The sequence below is a fragment of the Aegilops tauschii genome, chromosome 3 (genome assembly GCF_002575655.3).
Source record: "Aegilops tauschii subsp. strangulata cultivar AL8/78 chromosome 3, Aet v6.0, whole genome shotgun sequence".
Classification (NCBI taxonomy): Eukaryota; Viridiplantae; Streptophyta; class Magnoliopsida; order Poales; family Poaceae; genus Aegilops; species Aegilops tauschii.
Genome location: NC_053037.3, coordinates 91,426,401 through 91,448,724, shown reverse-complemented (window position 1 = coordinate 91,448,724; position 22,324 = coordinate 91,426,401).

Here is a 22,324-nt window from a genome sequence, read left to right as displayed (position 1 = left end):
TTTTGTCTTGTTTGGACCTTTGTAGGTATCAATTTTCTATAGAACCAAAAACAAGCAAAAAACAGGAACCAGCACTAGGCACTAGATTAATCTGTTAGTCTAGAAAAATAATATAAAATGATGGCCAAAGTATGTAAGAATGACAATATAATAGCATTTAACAATCAAAATTTATAGATACGTTTGAAAAGTATCACTCCTCGGGCCCTGCCCCTCAGTTTATGTAGATACCAAGGGGCCTAGGGTTGCATTGTCCTAGTCGGCTACATATGAGGAAATCGAGTCTACGACGAATCTGGCATCTTGGAGTACACTACAAAACTTCAAAAGCCTTGATATGCCATGGGTCGTCTAACACGGCCCACTCATGAACCAACATGGGGTCCCCGTCCTGGCCCACCTGGCTGGGAGACGACGTGGTGAGAGACCACCTAGGCAGGACACTATTAGATGATGGGTTGCTCTAGCCGACGAAAGAAGGATATGGGTTTCTGTCATTGGTAAGTATACATGGTAGATACAAATGCAATACAAACATAATCACTTGCAAACCATATATGGGAAACGGCTTTGTGCCAATGGCTGCAGTTGGTCTCTTCCATTAGTACACTTAACTTCCATTTTATGTTTCAAATAGCTTACTTGACTTATGGGTTGCAGTTGGTCTCTGCGCAAATTGGTGCAACGAGTCATCTAGTGCCCTTTAGGCCTGGTGATATCCTCCCAAGCCTACCAGTTTACCTTTTCTCTCTCTCTTTTTGTCCCCCCATCAAAAAATACTTGTCAACTACATGGTGTCATCACAAATTCCAACAGGAATTTTAGAGACACATGTAGCATGCATCATTAGGAATAGATAGATATTTGTTAGTCCAGTCTCAATGGTTCTTAATGTATTTATCCTTAATCCATAGAAAATTATCCTCCTTCATGCGACCATCCGGAACGGGGAAACACATATATTTATCTTACAAGCTATCTACCACAACTTGAAGAGCCAAAGTATTCATCACTTGATTGTCAATTGAGCATCTGTTACTAAACATGGTGGAACATTTGTGTGGGCTTAGAAGTTGTCGTGTCCGTAACTCATGTTTCCTTGAAACATTTTTAATCTCCAAAGCCTCCTTAAAGTTTTTCATAAAGAAAAGTAAGGACATTGCTTGCTCTCTCGTACGAGTGGTTGGGATCCCCCAAGTGTAAAGGTGATGTAACTTAGCAGTAAGTATTTCCTCGATTAGAGAACCAAGTTTTATCAAGCCATTAGGAGCCACCTAACAAACAAAGTGAATGGTACCTGCACACAAAACACGTTTGTCCCCAACATGGCAAGAGGAATGTTAAGCCCCTTGTCTTGCTAATTATAAGACTAAAATGCAAGTGATAGAGATAGTTCGTAGCAAAGTAAAACGGTAAAGCAAAAGTAGGAATTGCGATGAAGACTTCAGTAAATGAGAATAGACCCAGGCGACATAAGTTCACTAATGGCATCTCTCTCAAGCATACAAGTGTGGTGTGGTGAAAAAAGTACAATTAGGCAGCGATTAAGTTGCAATATTTATATTTATGACTAGGATCATTCATGGTATAATTTGATATAGGCATTACGTATGTGATAAGTAGACCATTAATCTAACTACATCTACTACTAATGCTTCACTCAAAGACCACTATCCAGCATGTTGTTGGGGAATGTAGTAGAAAACAAATCATGCCTACTGATACGTCTCCAACGTATCTATAATTTATGAAGTATTCATGCCATGTTTACAAAAAAATCATATGGTTTGGGGGCAATTTTATATGATTTAAATGGAACTAACCTAGACTGGCGCTGTATTCAGCAAAACTACCGTGGTGTTGTTTTTTGTGCAGAAATCAAAGTTCTCCAAATGCAGCGAAAGTTTTTGATGATTTTTTTGGAAGAAAAGAGGCACTAGAAGCTTCGTGGGAGGGCTAGAAGAGCCACGAGGGCCCCACTGGGCATCAGGGCGCGTCAGGGGGGCTGGCTAGCCCTGGTGGGTAGTGGGCCCCTCGAAGCCCATCTTGACGTGAGACCGACGCCAAAAAATTATATAAATAGAGAAATCCCCAGAAATAACCCTAGATCAGAAGTTCCGCCGCCGCAAGCCTCTGTAGCCATGAAAAACCAATCTAGACACTGTTCTGACGCCCTGCCGGAGGGGGAAATCATCACCGGAGGCCGTCTTCATCATCCCGGCGGCCTCCATGATGAGGAGGGAGTAGTCCACTGAAAGTGCGTTATATCGACTAGAGGGGGTGAATAGGCAATTTTTACAAATTCGTCACTGAGGAATTTCAAGGTGAGGAAATTCCTAAGTCACAAACGACTAGCAGCGGAATAAGTACTTAGATGCAAGCATAATAGAGCAGTAGCACAATCATCATGATGAAATGAAAACAAGCACTGAGTACAAGTAGCGTAAACACAGGATAAGCAGGCTGAAGACAAACTGACTGAAGAAATAGAATTGAGGAAATTGAGAAAGTCTTCAGTCAAAGTCTTCAAACAGTAACGATCAAGTACAACAACACAATAATGAGGAAATGAAAGGGATGAGGAAATAGAACCAGTAGCTCGGTGAAGACAGTGATTTGGTAGACCAGTTCCAACTGTTGTGACAGTCGTACGTCTGGTTGGAGCGGCTAGTTATTTAAACCTGAGGACACACAGTCCTCACCGTATTCTCCTTGAGATAAGGTCACGCAGACCTTGCCCAATCACTCGTGGTAAGTCTTCATGTGACTTCCAAAACTTCACAAACTCGGTCACTCTGCGATCTACAATTTCCTCTTCGATGCTCTAGACCATGACGCCTAACCGTCTGAAGGATGCACAGTCCTCAAAGGTAACAAGCGTCGATTCCACATAGGAACAATCTCTTCAGTGATGCTCAATCACTTTGGGTTTGTAGGTGTTTGGGTTTGGGTTTTCCTCACTTCATGATATTCGCTCAAAGTCCTCAGAGGATGGTGAAAGGACCGAGAAGAGGTGTCTAGAGGGGGGGTGGTGGTGATTAGACCCTTAACAAAGAAAGGTAGCAGTTTCTAATTTCTTCAAGTTAAGGTGGAGTTTTAGCACAAGTTTAAACATTCACAATACATTTCAAGCAAACATGACAAGAGTATATGAGCAGCGGAAAGTAAAGCATGCAAGTTGCAAGAATGTAAAGGGATGGGATTGGAGTATGCAAACGCAACTGGAGACACGAAGATTTTTTCCGTGGTTCCGATAGGTGGTGCTATCGTACATCCACGTTGATGGAGACTTCAACCCACGGAGGGTAACGGTTGCGCGAGTCCACGGAGGGCTCCACCCACGAAGGGTCCACGAAGAAGCAACCTTGTCTATCCCATCAAGGCCATCGCCCACGAAGGACTTGCCTCACTAGGGTAGATCTTCACGAAGTAGGCGATGTCCTTGCCTGTACAAACTCCTTGGTTCAACTCCACAATCTTGACGGAGGCTCCCAAGTGACACCTAACCAATCTAGGAGACACCACTCTCCAAAAGGTAATAGATGGTGTGTTGATGATGAACTCCTTGCTCTTGTGCTTCAAATGATAGTCTCCCCAACACTCAACTCTCTCACACAGATTTGGATTTGGTGGAAAGAAGATTTGAGTGGAAAGCAACTTGGGGAAGGCTAGAGATCAAGATTCTTGTGGTTGGAATGGAATACCTTGGTCTCAACACATGAGTAGGTGGTTCTCTCTCAGAATATGTATGCTGGAAGTGTAGGCACGTTCTGATGGCTCTCTCCACGAATGAAGAGTGGGTGGAGGGGTATATATAGCCTCCACATAAAATCTAACCGTTACACAAAATTTACCAAACTCGGTGGGACCGAATCAGAAAACTCGGTCAGATCGATTCAGTTCAAAATGTGAACGTTAGGCTTTTCGGTGGGACCGATATGATCAACCCGGTGGGACCGATGTGCTAGGGTTAGGGTAAAACCTCATCTCGGTTTGACCGATTACACAAACTCGGTGGGACCGATTTTGGTAATAAGCTAACCAGAGAGTTGGTCAAGCACACTCGGTGAGACCGATTGCAAATCTTGGTCAGACCGAAATTATTGCAACAGGCACCAGAGAGTTTGCAAGCCCATCTCGATGGGACCGAGATCCCATCGGTGAGACCGAAATGACTAGGGTTTCTGGCAGTGGCTATGTCAAAGTGAACTCGGTGGCGCCGGATAGATCAAATCGGTAGGGCCGAGTTTGACTTTTGTTTTGGGACAAATGTGGATGTGAGAAAGTGGTTGAGGGCTTTGAAGCATATCACTAAGCACTTTGAGCAAGCAAGCCATTAAGCAACACCTCATCCCCTTTTAATAGTATTGGCTTTCCTATGGACTCAATGTGATCTTGGATCACTAAAATGAAAATGAAGAGTCTTGAGCTTTTGCCAATCTTCTGTCCTTAGCATCTAGAAGGGGTTCCACATCCTCTTGTCCACGCCACTCCACTGTTGAACTCATGTGAAATATACTAGATAAAAGCATTAGTCCAACAAGAGATATGTTGACATTAATTACCAAAATCACCCAGGGAGCACTTGTGCTTTCAGTCTCCCCCTTTTTGGTAATTGATGACAACATACGTCAAAGCTTTAGATAAAGATATAGAGAATAGCAAGTAAAGCTTTGGCGAGACATGTAACATGCATAGGCTCCCCTACATGTGTGCAATCATGTAAATATAGAATGTGAGAGCATGTGACTGCATAAGCATGACAGAGCAAGCAATGTGTTACATGTATCTTGGCTATATGCATCAGAGCAAAAGATGTGAATATAGGAATTGTACCTCCATGTTCATGAGTCCTTCTTGCAAACAATATGTACATCAGCAAGACATCATCATGCACATGAGCGTCATGCATATACTTACCTTGTGGTCTTGAGATGGCTTTGGAAGAGATGAACCTGAGTAAACAAGGTTAGATAACACAGAAACATCTACCAAACAGAGCAAGAGCAGGAAACCACAAGAGTACCAAGATTGGGATGACATGTAGAGAGTGAGTACTAGGTACTCTATTGGATATAGACATGTCCCCAAAGGTAAAAAATATGCAATGAATTCAAAGATTTCCTTCCCTTAGATGTCTTTCTCCCCTGAATCTTAATGGGAGAAGATAGGGGAAAGAAAATCAGAGCAAAGCAAAACAAATCAGAGAATCAGAGCATAGAAAACATAACACAAACTAATATGTCTTTCCCCTCTTAAAGACATGTAACTTCTATCCTCTTGAATACCAAGCATCTGGGGTCTCTCTCTCTCCCTCTGATGTGATTATCTCTCTCCCCCTTTTGATGTGATTAAGCTTTGATGTGCGCTCTCTCTCCCCCTTTGACATCAATTTCCAAGAAGGGATCTTCTGGAGTGTGAGTCAAAATAGGTTTGGTCCTTGAGTCACATAGCAAAGTAGCATGTAGAATGTGATGCAGGTAGAGGACAAGAATCATCGAGTGGAGCTGGAACAAATATGCAGGAACAAATGACAAATTGTCTTCTCAGCATTGAAATCGATAACACCGAGTTGTTTTCTTCGGTGGCACCGAGATGGTTCGGTTTGACCGAAAGCGACAGACCGGTGTGTCCGAGTTCAACACAGAGAGAACTTTTGTTACCTCAGCTCACTAGGAAAATAAGATCTCTCAAAGATTTGCAAGGAATTAACTGAAGGATTTGCAATGAATTGGATGTAGGAAATGCAGAACAAAACAGAGAAAAGAAAAGAAATCTAGATGAAGTTTTTTTTAAAGAAGGGAAACAAGTATGCAAGAGACAAATGCAAGAACACAGAGAAACACTAGAGAACTTCATCTAGAACTGGTCGGCGACAAAGTCACCTATGTTAGAGTATATTGACTGAGGAGTCAAGTGAGAACACTTGATCATAGGTCATACTCATTGTTTAAGCTCAAAATGGGGTTACCATTTTCGTTCAAGCATTTTGATGTATTCACATCTTGTTGAGCTGCTTTGACCCATGTCTTGGGGTAAAGCTTCTCTAAGATGGAATAACATACCTTGGGTGGTGGTGTTGAACTTGATCATGTAGTTGAACTTGTGTAGGATGCTCAAGGTTGATGTAGCTCATCAATGATTGGGAGCACCACTTGTAGTTTGAGTTCATCTACCTACATGGGCTAGTCTTGCAAGGAAGAGCACTTGTGAATCCAAAATGCCAATCATGAGATTTGATACCAAATGAAATTTGATATATAGAATTTGTCAAAGGATATGTTGAGGGGTTCCATGCTTCCTTGTCTTCAACCACCATGGTGTAGAGACTTGGTGATGTAGAGATTGCTCAAGATGTGAGTGATTTGCAATCTCGTAGATTTTGATTCATCCAAGTACCTACAAGGGTTAGATAGAATGCAAGGGTGCAAATATATCCAAGACATATGATCATCATTATAAGAGAAATATCAAGGATTAGTCAAAGGCTCATGCCTTGCATGTATCCAAATGGAGTATCTACTCCAAGTTTGAAGCATCAATGATGTTCAATTCACCTCTCAAACGGCAAAATACTTTCTCATCAAGCGGTTTGGTGAATATATCCGCCAATTGCTTATCGGTGCGAACATGCTTAAGATCAATGTCTCCTTTAGCAACATGATCTCGAATGAAATGATGACGAACTTCAATATGCTTAGTTCGAGAATGTTGCACGGGATTGTGAGCAATCTTAATATCACTTTCATTGTCACAAAGCAATGGAACATGTTTTGCATAGATCCCATAATCCTTAAGGGTTTGGGTCATCCAAAGTAATTGAGCAACACATGAACCGGCGGCAATGTATTCCGCTTCGGCGGTGGATAAGGATACCGAGTTTTGTTTCTTGGAGGACCAAGACACAAGAGATCTACCAAGAAATTGACAAGTACCTGAAGTGGACTTCCTATAAACTTTGTCACCGGCATAGTCCGAATCCGAGTATCCAACAAGATCAAAAGAGGACCTCTTAGGATACCAAATGCCAAAATTTGGTGTGTGAATTAAGTATCTCACTATCCTTTCACAGCCTTAAGATGACATTCTTTGGGGGCCGCTTGATATCGTGCACACATGCACACACTTAGCATAATATCGGGATGGGAGGCACATAGATATAACAATGAACCAATCATAGAACGGTAAACCTTTTGGTCAACCGATTTGCCATCCTTGGTCAAGTCAAGATGTCCACTAGTAGGCATGGGTGTTTTCATACCTTTGCTTTCTTGCATGTTGAACTTCTTGAATAAGTCCTTAGTGTACTTTGTTTGAGAAACAAAGGTGCCTTCCTTAGTTTGCTTGATTTGCAAACCAAGAAAGAACTTGAGTTCACTCATCATAGACATCTCAAACTTCTTTGACATTACCTTCCCAAACTTTTCACTAAAATGAGGGTTAGTCGAACCAAATATGATATCATCAACATAAATTTGGCACACAAATAATTCACCATTAACCCTTTTAGTAAAAAGAGTAGAATCAATCTTTCCAATCTCAAAACCTTTTTCAATAAGGAACTTAGTCAAGCATTTATACCATGCTCTAGGAGCTTGTTTAAGACCATAAAGAGCTTTGTGAAGTTTGTAAACATGATCGGGTTTCTTAGGATTGACAAAGCCGGGAGGTTGTTTAACATAAACTTCCTCCTCAATTTCACCATTTAGAAAAGCACTTTTAATGTACATTTGGTACAATGTAATGTCATGGTGATTAGCATAGGCAAGTAAGATGCGGATGGACTCAAGTCTAGCAACGGGGGCATATGTATCACCATAGTCCATACCTTCGACTTGAGTGTAGCCTTGGGCGACGAGACGTGCTTTGTTGCGAACGACTTGTCCATCTTCGTCTTTCTTGTTGCGAAACACCCATTTGGTACCGATGATGTTGTGGTTGTTGTCGGGCTTCTCGACCAATGTCCACACTTGGTTTCTCTCAAAGTTGTGTAGCTCTTCATGCATGGCATTTATCCAATCCAGATCTTCCAATGCTTCTTTAACCTTCATAGGTTCAATGCTAGAGATGAATGAATAATGTTCACAAAAATTAGCCAAACGAGTTTTAGAGCGAGTGATTCTCCCGGTTTGGATATCACTGAAGATTTGTTCGATGGTATGGTCTCTTGAGACTCTTGCTCGAACTCGTGAGAGCTTTTGCTTGGGTCGGGGTGGAACATCTTCTTCATCATCTTCTTCATCATCTTGTTCTTCTTCTTGGCCTTCTTCGTTTTTGACGTTGTCGTTCTCTTGTCGAGGTGGAGAAGGAGGTTGATGAGGTTCATCTTGGTGTACTTCCTCGTTTTCTTCATTTTGGTGTGTCCCACTCGTGGATGCTTCCATGTCAACTCTTGGTTCACGTTGACGTGAGGTAGAAGTTTCCACTTGGACGGACGAGGTACTCTCCTTCACCTCTGCTGGACGAATCTTGCCAATAGACAAGTCTTGGATTGCTTCCGAGGGGTCTTTATCTCCTACATCAATTGGCAATTGCTCTACTTGTGAGCCGTTAGATTCATCAAACTTCACATCTACCATTTCTTCAACCTTTCGGGTGAAATTGTTGTAGACACGGTAAGTGTGAGAGTTTGAATCATAACCAAGTAGGAAACCCTCATGAGATTTAGGAGCAAATTTAGAGCGACGATGCTTATCAAGAATGTAACACTTTGAGCCGAATACTCGAAAGTATCCAACTTGGGGTTTGTTACCGGTGAGAAGCTTGTATGCCGTCTTGCCGAGTAGCTTGTGTAGATACAAGCGATTTGTTGCATGACAAGCCGTCTCAACTGCTTCCGCCCAAAAGTGTTTTGGCGTCTTGTACTCATCAAGCATCATTCTCGCCATCTCAATGAGAGTCCGGTTCTTCCTCTCAACAACTCCATTTTGTTGAGGTGTGTACGTAGCCGAGAACTCATGTGAAATCCCTTCTTCGTCAAGAAAGGTATCCACATTTGCGTTCTTGAACTCCGTTCCGTTGTCGCTACGAACCTTCTTGATCTTCACTTCAAATTGATTTTGGGCCTTCCTTGCGAAGTTCTTGAAGATCTTTTGGACTTCTGATTTATCATCAAGAAAGAACACCCACGTAAATCTTGATAAATCATCGACCATCACTAGACCAAATGAGTTTCCACTGAGACTTTTGTAGGCATTGGGACCGAAGAGATCAATATGAAGTAGCTCGAGCGGTCTTCTCGTGGTCATGATGTTCTTCATGGGGTGGCTTCCTCCAACATGTTTTCCTGCTTGACAAGCACTGCACAATCTATCCTTGTCAAATATAACATCTTTTACTCCAAGGATATGATTACTTTAATAAGCTTATCAAGATTTTGCATGCCCACATGACCTAACCTTCTATGCCACAACCAACCTTTAGAAGATTTAGCAATTAAAAAGTTCTAGCTTGAGCCTTTTTAGTGAAATCAACAATGTAAAGATCACCTCTACGAATACCGGTAAAGACCATATTGTGGTTATCTCTATGAAACACTTAGCAATCTACTTCAGTAAATAGGACATTGAAACCAAAGTCAGCAAGTCTAGATACGGAAAGTAAATTGTAGCCAAGAGATTCAACGAGCATAACATTTTGTATGGAGCTATCATGTGAGATGGGCACCTTACCAAGGCCAACCACCTTACCCTTTGAGTTATCACCAAAAGTGACATACTTTCGAGGGCATATCCTTGTCTCCGGTCATGTGATCGTGTAACACCCCGAGAATCATGCTACAGTAACTCTCTGTGATTAAGCTAATCATGTTGCTAAACAGGGCTTGATCACATTTGAATCACATTTCTTTTCAAACTCCTAATTCAAACTTCAATTAAATTTAAAGTGGAAAATAAAAGTTTTCAAAAATTTAAACAAAAATGTTCGGGCCATGCCAGAAATTGCACTGATAATTATTGTGGAGAAAACACATTTTTATAAAATGCCTAAATACTTTTAAATGAAATAAAACAGAAAAGAAAATAAACAAATAAAAAGAAAATACAAAAGAGCACAAAACAAACAAACAAAAAAAAGAAGGAGAAGGCCCCCCCACTGGACCCCTGGCCCAACTGGGCCGACCCCCGGCCCAGCCGGCCTAGCCCACCTCTCCCACTCGCCCTCCCCTTCCCTGTTCCCCCGACCGGGGTCGGAACAGGGGCCGGTCCCCGCCGCACCCCCTCGCCGGCGACGGGGGAGGATAAGGACGCCAGCGTCCCCCCGCCTCCTCGGGCCCCTCTCCCACTCGCCCCCGCTCACCTCTCGGCCTCTGCGCCTCTCTCTTCCCCCCCCCCCCAGATCCACGCCGCTCCTTCCTTCCCCACGCCCGACGCGGTCGCCGCCGTTCTCTGTCGTTCCCGCGGCCACCGTGCCCCAATCGCCACTTCGCCGTGTCGTACGCCGTCGCCGCCCTCGACTACATCACCTCCGCCTCTCCGTTGAAGCTTGGAGCCACTGCAACGACCTCCCCGAGCTCGTCTTCCCCGCACGGCCGCTGTCGATCGCCGCCCCGTTTCGCCGCCTCGAGCCTCCCCCGAGCTCACTCTCGCACACCTGCAGGCTCAATGTGAGCCTCTTATCCCTCCTAGCCCTCTCCCGTCGCCGTTTACTTCCTTTAGCCGCCGTCCTCGACTTGCCCGAGCTCGCCGCCGCCTAGCACGTCGCCGGCGTCGTTCCGGCGACCGTTTGGTCTTTAGCCAGCGCCCATCTTGCTCGCGCGTGCACGTAGGCCTCGCCCCGCCCTCTGGATTGCCCGATCTCGCGCCGTTCCACCGTTCCCGTTGCTCGCCCGAAGCACCTCGCCGCCGGCGAGCTCGAAGCACTCGCCCCCGTCCGTTCCAGCCACTCCGGCCACCACCGTTGGACGCGCGGCGCCGAGCCGCGTCGAACGCGCCCAGCCACAACCCCGCAGACCCCCTGTGCGCGAAACTCGCGCCCCTCCCGAGCCGCGCCGCCGCGTTTGGCTCGTCGGAGTCAACTCCGGCACGTCTCCGGCCAGTGGCCGACGTGGCGTCGCGTGGCCTCCCCTGTGAGGCTGACGTGTGGGCCCTTGGGCCCTGTTGACTGGGTTGACCCCAGTCAACTGCTGACTGGGCAGGCCCAGCCACTGACATGCGGGCCCCGCCGCATAATTAACAAAAAAAATGTTTTTTATAATTAAAACTAATTAATTAATCTAATTAGGCACTGACAGGTGGGGTCCAGTAGTTAATTAACTAAAATTAGTTAGTTTAATCTTCTGTTAGCCCACTGTCTATGACAGGTGGGGCCCACTGGTCAGTTTGACCTGGTCAGCCGCTCTGTTGACCTGCTGACGTCAGCATTGCCTCATGCTGACGTCATAATTCATTTTTGCTTAATTCAAATAATTCCAGAAATTCAAATAAACTTTGAAAATTCATATCTTTTAAACCGTAACTCGGATGAAAATGTTTTCTATATGATAGTTGCTCAGAACGACGAGACGAATCCGAATACGCAGTCCGTTCGTCCACCACACCTCCCTAACCTATCGAACTAGCAACTTTCCCCCTCCGGTCCGTCTGTCCAAAAACGCGAAACATCGGGAATACCTCCCGGATGTTCCCCCCCTTCGCCAGTACCACCTACTGTCGCGTTAGGACACACCTAGCACCGCTCATTGTCATGTCACGCATCGTCATGCTTATGTTTGCATTGTATTTACTGTTTCTTCCCCCTCTTCTCTCCGGTAGACTACGAGATCGACCCTGCCGCTGCCCAGTTCGACTACGGAGTCGACGACCCCTCCTACTTGCCAGAGCAACCAGGCAAGCCCCCCCCCCCTTGATCACCAGATATCGCCTATTCTTCTCTATACTGCTTGCATTAGAGTAGTGTAGCATGTTACTGCTTTCCGATATCCTATCCTGATGCATAGCCTATCCTTGTTACTACTGTTGTTACCTTTACCTGCAATCCTACATGCTTAGTATAGGATGCTAGTTACCATCAGTGGCCCTACATTCTTGTCCGTCTGCTGTGCTATACTATCGGGCCGTGATCACCTGGGCGGTGATCACGGGTATATACTTATATACTATATACATGACACATGTGATGACTAAAGTCGGGTCGGCTTGTAGGAGTACCCGCAAGTGGATCTTTGTGGCGGAGCGACAGGGCAGGTTGAGACCGCCTAGGTGAGAAGTGGGCCTGGCCCTGGTCGGCGTTCGCGGATACTTAACACGCTTAACGAGATCTTGGTATTTGATCTGGGTCTGGCCATTTGGTCTATACGCACTAACCATCTACGCGGGAGTAGTTATGGGTATCCCGGCGTCGTGGTATCAGCCGAAGCCTTCTTGACGTCAGCGACTAAGTGGCGCGCGCCGGATTGGACTGGAACGCCACTAGGCTAGGTCTGCTTCCGGCCGCGTACGCAACGTGCAGGTGTGCATAGGGCGATGGGCCCAGACCCCTGCGCGCTTAGGATTAGACCGGCGTGCTGACCGCTCTGTTGTGCTTAGGTGGGGCTGCGACGCGTTGATCTTACGAGGCCGGGCATGACCCAGAAAAGTGTGTCCGGCCAAATGGGATCGAGCGTGTTGGGTTATGTGGTGCACCCCTGCAGGGAAGTTTATCTATTCGAATAGCCGTGTCCCTCGGTAAAAGGACGACCCGGAGTTGTACCTTGACCTTATGACAACTAGAACTGGATACTGAATAAAATACACCCTTCCAAGTGCCAGATACAACCCGGTGATCGCTCTCTAACAGGGCGACGAGGAGGGGATCGCCGGGTAGGATTATGCTATGCGATACTACTTGGAGGACTTCAATCTACTCTCTTCTACATGCTGCAAGATGGAGATGGCCAGAAGCGTAGTCTTCGACAGGACTAGCTATCCCCCTTTTATTCTGGCATTCTGCAGTTCAGTCCACTGATATGCCCCTTTACACATATACCCATGCATATGTAGTGTAGCTCCTTGCTTGCGAGTACTTTGGATGAGTACTCACGGTTGCTTCTCTCCCTCTTTTCCCCCTTTTCTTTTCTATCTGGTTGTCACAACCAGATGCTGGAGTCCAGGAGCCAGACGCCACCGTCGACGACGACACCTACGACACTGGAGGTGCCTACTACTACGTGCAGCCCGCTGACGACGACCAGGAGTAGTTAGGAGGATCCCAGGCAGGAGGCCTGCGCCTCGTTCGATATGTATCCCAATTTGTGCTAGCCTTCTTAAGGCAAACTTGTTTAACTTATGTCTGTACTCAGATATTGTTGCTTCCGCTGACTCGTCTGTGATCGAGCATTTGTATTCGAGCCCTCGAGGCCCCTGGCTTGTATTATGATGCTTGTATGACTTATTTATGTTTTAGAGTTGTGTTGTGATATCTTCCCGTGAGTCCCTGATCTTGGTCGTACACATTTGCATGCATGATTAGTGTACGGTCAAACCGGGGGCGTCACAGATCGGTACATCCACTATCAAGGACCCGTTCCTTTCCTCTAGCCATGTAGCCACGAAGATTAGCCATAAGACCAAAGTGTCTCATAGATTCATCGAGATCAAAGTCACTATCATCATCCTCATCATAGTATCCATGTTCAACATCGTCTTGTGATGGATCAATTCCTAGAGAGAGTGATTCATTAGATAAATGATCATCACAATAATCATCTTCATGAATTCTAATGGCTTCGGAGATGATATTGCTAATGATTCCAACATCTCCTTTAGCACGCATGAGGTCACAAAGCTCAAATAGGCAATCATCAAACTTAGGATCACAAGTATTCATTTTACTCAAGGCAATAGACATATGAAGAATTTCATCTAAGTTTTGCAAGGAATAATTTGGGAATCGTTCATCAAGAAATCTCCATATGTTGTAAGCACAATCAAGAGCAGGCAAGCTAGAAATCAAGTTTCTAGGTAATCCTCTAGTGATCAAATTGACAGTTCTAAGATTACGGATCATTTCAATAGACTTATCAAGGGTAGGATGCAAGGGGTCAACAAGGCGAGCACAAGGAGTAGTATTGTACTTGTTCAAGTGATATTTATTGAAAATCTCAAGCATCTCAATTTTCCACTCATGAAAGAACTCTCCATCAAGTATAGGCTCTATGTCTAAGACTCCCCAATGTAGACTCATCCATCTTCCTCCAATGGTGATTAAACCAAAGCAATGGAGACCAAAGCTCTGATACCAATTGAAAGGATCGAGAAGAGGTGTATAGAGGGGGGTGATTAGACCCTCAACAAAGAAAGGTAGCAGTTTTTAATTTCTTCAAGTTAAGGTGGAGTTTTAGCACAAGTTTAAACATTCAAAATACATTTCAAGCAAGCATGACAAGAGTATATGAGCAGCGGAAAGTAAAGCATGCAAGTTGCAAGAATGTAAAGGGATGGGATTGGAGTATGCAAACGCAATTGGAGACACGAAGTTTTTTTCCATGGTTCCGATAGGTGGTGCTATCGTACATCCACGTTGATGGAGACTTCAACCCATGGAGGGCAACGGTTGCGCGAGTCCACGGAGGGCTCCACCCACGAAGGGTCCACGAAGAAGCAACCTTGTCTATCCCATCATGGCCATCGCCCACGAAGGACTTGCCTCACTAGGGTAGATCTTCACGAAGTAGGCGATCTCCTTGCCCGTACAAACTCCTTGGTTCGACTCCACAATCTTGACGGAGGCTCCCAAGTGACACCTAACCAATCTAGGCGACACCACTCTCCAAAAGGTAATAGATGGTGTGTTGATGATGAACTCCTTGCTCCTGTGCTTCAAATGATAGTCTCCCCAACACTCAACTCTCTCTCATAGATTTGGATTTGGTGGAAAAAAGATTTGAGTGGAAAGCAACTTGGGGAAGGCTAGAGATCAAGATTCTTGTAGTTGGAATGGAATATCTTGGTCTCAACACATGAGTAGGTGGTTCTCTCTCAGAAAATGTATGCTGGAAGTGTAGGCACGTTCTGATGGCTCTCTCCACGAATGAAGAGTGGGTGGAGGGGTATATATAGCCTCCACATAAAATCTAACCGTTACACACGATTTACCAAACTCGGTGGGACCGAATCAGAAAACTCGGTCAGACCGATTCAGTTCAAAATGTGAACGTTAGGCTTTTCGGTGGGACCGATATGATCAACCCGGTGGGACGGATGTGCTAGGGTTAGGGTAAAACCTCATCTCGGTTTGACCGATTACACAAACTCGGTGGGACCGATTTTGGTTATAAGCTAACCAGAGAGTTGGTCAAGCAAACTCGGTGAGACCGATTGCAAATCTTGGTCAGACCGAAATTATTGCAACAGGCACCAGAGAGTTTGCAAGCCCATCTCGGTGGGACCGAGATCCCATCGGTGAGACCGAAATGACTAGGGTTTCTGGCAGTGGCTATGTCAAGTGAACTCGGGGGCGCCGGATAGATCAAATCGGTAGGGCCGAGTTTGAATTTTGGTTTGGGACATATGTGGATATGAGAAAGTGGTTGAGGGCTTTGGAGCATATCACTAAGCACTTTGAGCAAGCAAGCCATTAAGCAACACCTCATCCCCTTTTAATAGTATTGGCTTTCCTATGGACTCAATGTGATCTTGGATCACTAAAATGAAAATGTAGAGTCTTGAGCTTTTGAGCTTTTGCCAATCTTCCGTCCTTAGCATCTAGAAGGGGCTCCACATCCTCTTGTCCACGCCACTCCACTGTTGAACTCATGTGAAATATACTAGATAAAAGCATTAGTCCAACAAGAGATATGTTGACATTAATTACCAAAATCACCCAGGGAGCACTTGTGCTTTCAGATGGGATGCTCTCAATGACAAGTGTCAATTTCTCTCGGAGCAGCCAACCAGCTAGTGGTCATAGGGGCGGCTATTTATAGCCTAGGGAGCAGCCCGACATGATAAGACATAAATGCCCTTCAATGATATGACCGTTAGGTCGGTAGATAGCACAACAACGGTCGGAAATTTGAGCTCTCAAATTCCTCAAGGCTATCATGTTCCTCACTTGTAGGCAATCTGCACTTGCGAATTTCTAACTCATCAGTCAGAACAAATTCCTCAGAGACCAGAAGATCTTTGTCTCTGTCACTGAAGAAATTGACTGAACTATATGAGATTTCCAATGGCTTCACTCGAAAGGATTGGGTAGGTGTAGGATTTTGAGATGAGCATCACTTGGAAACTTTTCCTTAGTTTTACCTCGACCCCCTTTAACAGTATGGTGTTTCCTATGACTCAAGAAAGAGAAAAAGAAACTACGAAAACAAAAGTCTTCACGCTTCATATTCCTCGCATGAATATCAAGTCTCCACGGCCACACCAAATTCTTCACTTTCAAAGTCTTCAGAACGCCAAAGTCTTCAGTTGAAGACATTCATTTTTAGGGGTCGACTTTCTCTGTAAATATCAAACTCCTCATAGACTTATAGACCTATGTATACTCACAAACACATTAGTCCCTTAACCTATAAGTCTTCAATACACCAAAATCACTAAGGGGCACTAGATGCACTTACAATATCCCCCTTTTTGGTGATTGATGACAATATAGGTTAAGTTTTCAATGGGGATAAACATATGAAGTGTAAATACTGATATTGAGGAATTTGATTGCAAGATATAGAAGAACTCCCCCTGAAGATGTGCATATGTGAGGAAATTTTCTTTGAATAGCAATGCACATTGTAGAGTAGAATCATGGAGATCTCCCCCTATATCTTGTAATTCATACATGCATTTAACATAAGATATGAAGAATTTGAAATGCATGATGAAATATGGTGATTGATGTAATTCAACATGCATGCATTAACATATATGAGGAAATAGCATGCAGAAAAACAGAGCAAAAGTATCAGACCACCATCGGACTTAAGTTTACAACTTGATCCAACAAAAACTTCAGAAGAACGAGAGTTGTAACTTAACAAAAAAACGCCCATATATAGACCCACTTGAAGACTAACTCAAATATCTCCCACTTTGTCATCGAATGACCAAAAGGGACGAAAAATGAGGACTAACGCCCCTGAAGAATATCATCATGAAGTCGATGGAGGAGCGCCAGCGTTGTTGGGGTCGTCCGTTGATGTAGGGCCTGCCGCAGTGTCATCCAAGTCTTCATGTTCATCAGTCTCGCGCGATGAAGAATATGAGCTGGCCACCAAGTGAGGAACTTTGACCTTCTTGAATTTCTTCAAAGGTGGCTGAGACCAGTCAAAGTCCTGCTTGAAGCCCATCTGCTTGAGATCTTTGTCACCATAGAGGTGAGACAATACAACCCAGGTGCGATCAAACACTTCATGCAGATAGTAATGGTTCTTCCTCACAGAGTTCTGCGTGATTGTCATATTCTGAAGAATTGAACCAAACTGTCGCTTGACCCATTTGTGGTTGTGATCGACCTTCTGATGAAGACTGAGGAGAAGCTCATGATCAGTCATCACCCTTGGAGCAGTGGCTTGAGGATTTTTCTTTCAAGCATTTGCGGCAGTGTCATGAGTGGCAGAGTCATCATTGGTGGAGTAGGATGCTACTTTGCGAAACTTTCCATCCAATGGACGAGTGCCTTCATCAATAATAGCAGCCTTGCCCTTCTCATCAGCTGAGGAAATAGTCAGTTTGAGGACTTCAATTGGGGGCAAGTAGCTGCCATGATTGAGAGTGTCAGCCTTGTAGTTGATCTAATGAATCTCATGATCCAGGGAGCGTAAGGCTTCAATTCAAACGGTGAAAGAGCGACATTGGCCAAAGTCCTCATGAATAAATCATGGTAGTTGATAGGAACGCCATGTATGATGTTGAAAAGCAGATTCTTCATGATGCCAACAACCTCTTCTTCATCAGAGTTGTGGCCCTTGATTGGACTGAGGGTCTTGTTCAATATCCTATACACAGTCCTTGGCACATAGAGCAATTCCTTACGAGTTTGGTTCTTGGAGCTTGGCCTGACTTCAAAGGCTTCATCATCACTTGCATCAAATGATCAGATAGTTCAGGGTCATGGTAGATGAGCCTTGCACCTTCAACGAGAGGACTGACTGGGATGGCATGAAGTAATTCAGAGGCCGGTGCTTTGTAGTGAGTGTTTTCAGTCATCCAGTCCAACACCCATGAATTCACATATTCAGTGTTGCCTGTGATGTGCAACGTGGCATAGAACTGAAGAATGAGTTCTTCATTCCAGTAGCAGATGTCGGTGCAGAAGTTGAGCAGCCTAGTGTCATGAATAACACTGAGGACTGGGGTGAAGCAGGGCAGCGACTCCATATCCACATGAGGTATGTGCTCATGGTCAAAGATCTTGTCTTTATCAAACAGCAGTGAGGAATAGAAACTCATTTGACTTGCCGTTGATACGTCTCCAACGTATCTACCTTTTCTCATGCTTTTCCTCTTGTTTTGGACTCTAATTTGCCAGATTTGAATGAAACTAACCCCGGACTGACGCTGTTTTCAGCAGAACTACCATGGTGTTGTTTTTGTGCAGAAATAAAAGTTCTCGGAATGGAACGAAACTTTGCGAGGATTTTTTATATCAATACTAAGAATTTCTGGAGCCAAGACCCAGCAAAGAGGGGCCCCTGGTTGGGCACAACCCACCAGGGCGCGCCCCCTCTCCTGGCGCGCCCACGTGGGTTGTACCCACCTGGTGGCCCCACTAATGACCCCCCTGATACTATAAAATCACATATTTCCAGAAAAAAATCAGAAAAAAAGAATTATCGCGATCCACGAGACGGAGCCGCCGACAAGCCTTGTTCTTCCTCGGGAGGGCAGATCTGGAGTCCGTTTGGGGCTCCGGAGAGGGGGATCTTCGTTCTTCGTCATCACCAACCAATCTCCATCGCCAATTCCATGATGCTCCCCACCGGGAGTGAGTAATTCCTTCGTAGGCTCACTGGTCGGTGAGGAGTTGGATGAGATTCATCATGTAATTGAGTTAGTTTTGTTAGGGCCTGATCCCTAGTATCCACTATGTTCTTAGATTGATGTTGCTATGACTTTGCTATGCTTAATGCTTGTCACTTTGGGCCCGGGTGCCATGAACTCAGATCTGAACCGTTTATGAATTCATCATTATATCCATGTTTTAGATCCGATCTTGCAAGTTATAGTCACCTACTACGTGTTATGATCCGGCAACCCCGGAGTGACAACAACCGGGCCCACTCCTGGTGATGACCGTAGTTTGAGGAGTTCATGTATTCACTATGTGTTAATGCTTTGTTTCGGTTCTCTATTAAAAGGAGGCCTTAATATCCCTTAGTTTCCAATATGGACCCCGCTGCCACGGGAGGGTAGGACAAAAGATGTCATGCAAGTTCTTTTAATAAAGCACGGATGACTATTTACGGAATACATTCCTACATTATATCGATGAACTGGAGATAGTGCCGTATCGCCCTAGGTTATAACTGTCACATGATGAATATCATCCAACAAGTCACCGATCCAATGCCTACGAATTTATTTATATTATTTTTGCTAAGTTACTACTGCTATCATCACTGTTACACTTGCTACAAAATTACTGCTATCACTGTTACTGTTACCGTTGCTGCTGTCACCGTCGGTGTCAAAACCGGCGGATCTCGGGTAGGGGGTCCCGAACTGTGCGTCTAAGGTCGATGGTAACAGGAGACAGGGGACACGATGTTTACCCAGGTTTGGGCCCTCTCTGTGGAGGTAATACCCTACTTCCTGCTTGATTGATCTTGATGGATATGAGTATTACAAGAGTTGATCTACCACGAGATCGTAATGGCTAAACCCTAGAAGTCTAGCCTATATGACTATGGTAATGAGTATCTCCGTTTCCGGACTAAGTCCTCCGGTTTATATAGACACCGAGAGGATCTAGGCTTACACAAGGTCGGTTACAAAGAAAGGAATCTACATATTCGGTCTCCAAACTTGCCTTCCACGCCAAGGAGAGTCCCATCCGGACACGGGTGTAGTCTTCGGTCTTTGTATCTTCACAGCCCATCAGTCTGGCCCATGGCTAACAGGCCGGACGCCCAAGGACCCCTTAGTCCAGGACTCCCTCAGTAGCCCCCGAACCAGGCTTCAATGATGAGGTGTCCGGCGCGCGGATTGTCTTCGGCATTGCAAGGCGGGTTCCTCCTCCGACGGCTTCCAAGTAATGTATTCGGCTTTTACTTCAAAGCTGCACCCCTCGGCTTCTGTGTATCTATGACTTCATCTTCCAAGTGTCGGGCCAATGTGGACGGTCAGGGTCTTTTTTGCAGATAACACCCTAGCCATGCCAGAAAGAGCGTCTATTTAAAGAGATTGGATCTCAGATCCATTCGGCACCCCGCGAAGAGAATCCTCAGAGACGGCCAGGAAAGACCATTCCAACATGGCTAACGCTCCCAGCTCTTCCTCCCGTTCCAACCTAGAGAGAGGCAAGTGGGAGAGGTGCTTTATGTCCCACGGCCAATTGGAGAAGTTGCAAACGCAGGGATTTCTTCCTCCTTCAGATCTGGTCCCTGTTCGAGCAGGATTGGCCTCCTTCAACGGCAAAACCCAGGCGGAGGATTTCCCCAATCCGTCTGCGGGAGAACGAGTGTGCTTCGTCCCCTATTTGCTGAGGGGCGTGGGATTTCCAATTCACCCATTCCTCCGAGGGCTTCTGGAGTATTATGGCCTCCAGCTGCACAATTTTACCCCAGCCTCCGTCCTGCATATCGCAGGCTACGTCGCCTCATGCGAACTATTCCTAGGTTGTGAGGCCCATTTTGATCTGTGGAGAAAGTTGTTTTGCCTTGTACCGCGCAACCACGAGGGATCGATATTTGAAGTGGGCGGGGCCGAAATATGGCGTATTGCTGATACCGGATACCTATCCGGCACACCGAAGAAAGCTTCCGAGGAGTGGACCTCCAAGTGGTTCTAAATTGACGACGTCGTACTTCGAGATCCAGTCTGGAGAGGTCTCCCCGAGTTTGGGAGTGTACCTCTGAAGAAGCGCCACAGCTGGTGCCCCGGAGCCCCGAGGAGGAAGATAGTGCGGAAGTTCGCCAACTCCTGAGCAAGATCAGGACGCTTGCCCAGTCCGGGTATGCAATAGTCGAAGTGATGGCGACCTCCATAGTACGGGGAGTTCAGCCACTCCAATATAGAGGACTTCCCATGTGGAATTACAATGGGGAAGATGACACCTCCCGCTGCGGTAGGAAAGGTCCGGACACCCCTGCCGCCCTAGCCAAAATATTGGCCGAACTGTTCAAAGGTGAGGAAGAGGAGTTCATGCGCATCACACATAGAGAAGGATATTCCATGTACAATACTCCTAGCTGGGTGAGCCCCCAACTTTTTTGCTCCACTCATTCCTCTCCCTAAGCTTTATTAACCCGTCCATTTATAACAGCACTGGCGAAAGACTTCCAGGGGCTTTACAGCCCCACCCCGCAGCCCGAGGGCCACAATCAGGACCTTGACCCCGGATTCGAAGAGGATCGAGATATGTTTGTGGTGCTGGAGAATGGCGTGTTTTACTAGGCGAGCTACGACGGCACTGAAGTGGCCATCATCGCCGATTACCCTGGTCTTCTCCCCGCTTCACACGTAAGTAGTCAGGAGACATATTCCCTGAAAGGATTCCTCCGTTCTGCCTCACCCACCGCACTGTCTCGTGCTTCGAAGGGGAGGCGTTCGACATACCGTGCTACTCCAAAGAGAGCGGCTCCCGCACCGGGCAAGCCTTCGAAGAGGAAGGCAGGCGAAGACATGGTCGGGCCCTCGTCAAAGAGGTATGGGTTTGCAAATATGTTTTTTAATAGTCGCATCCAACTGTGACTTTCATGTTCATCCCGTATCAGGAAAAGAGTCCGCCGGACCGTGTCCGGGGGTCCGGGCAGTAATACTCCCAGCAACCAGGATCCAGCCCCAGTCGAGGGGATGGGGGCCAATATGAGAGTGACGCCGGACTATCCTTCGGCCGAGGGCTCGGAAAATATGTCCGTCACCAACTCGGAAGTGGAGAGCGCCATGAATCATCGGCGCCGGAGGGCCATTTTACGAGAGCCCCATTTTTCGGAAGAGGCGTTTAATGCCTTCAGCTCGGCTGATGCATACATCCGAGCTGCTCGAGATGGGCTTAGCAGAGCCACAAAGCAGCATTTGAAAGATGTGCAGGTAAGTTTACTATGTCTGAGTATGATAACCGTATGCCAGTAGCCCCCGAGACTTAAAGTAGTTGGTACAACCGATTTGAGGATAGCTGCGTAATCAGGTTCTCTCTGAGAAGAACGGGTTGCTGGCTTAAGAGCTAGAAAAGTGCCGGACGCAGT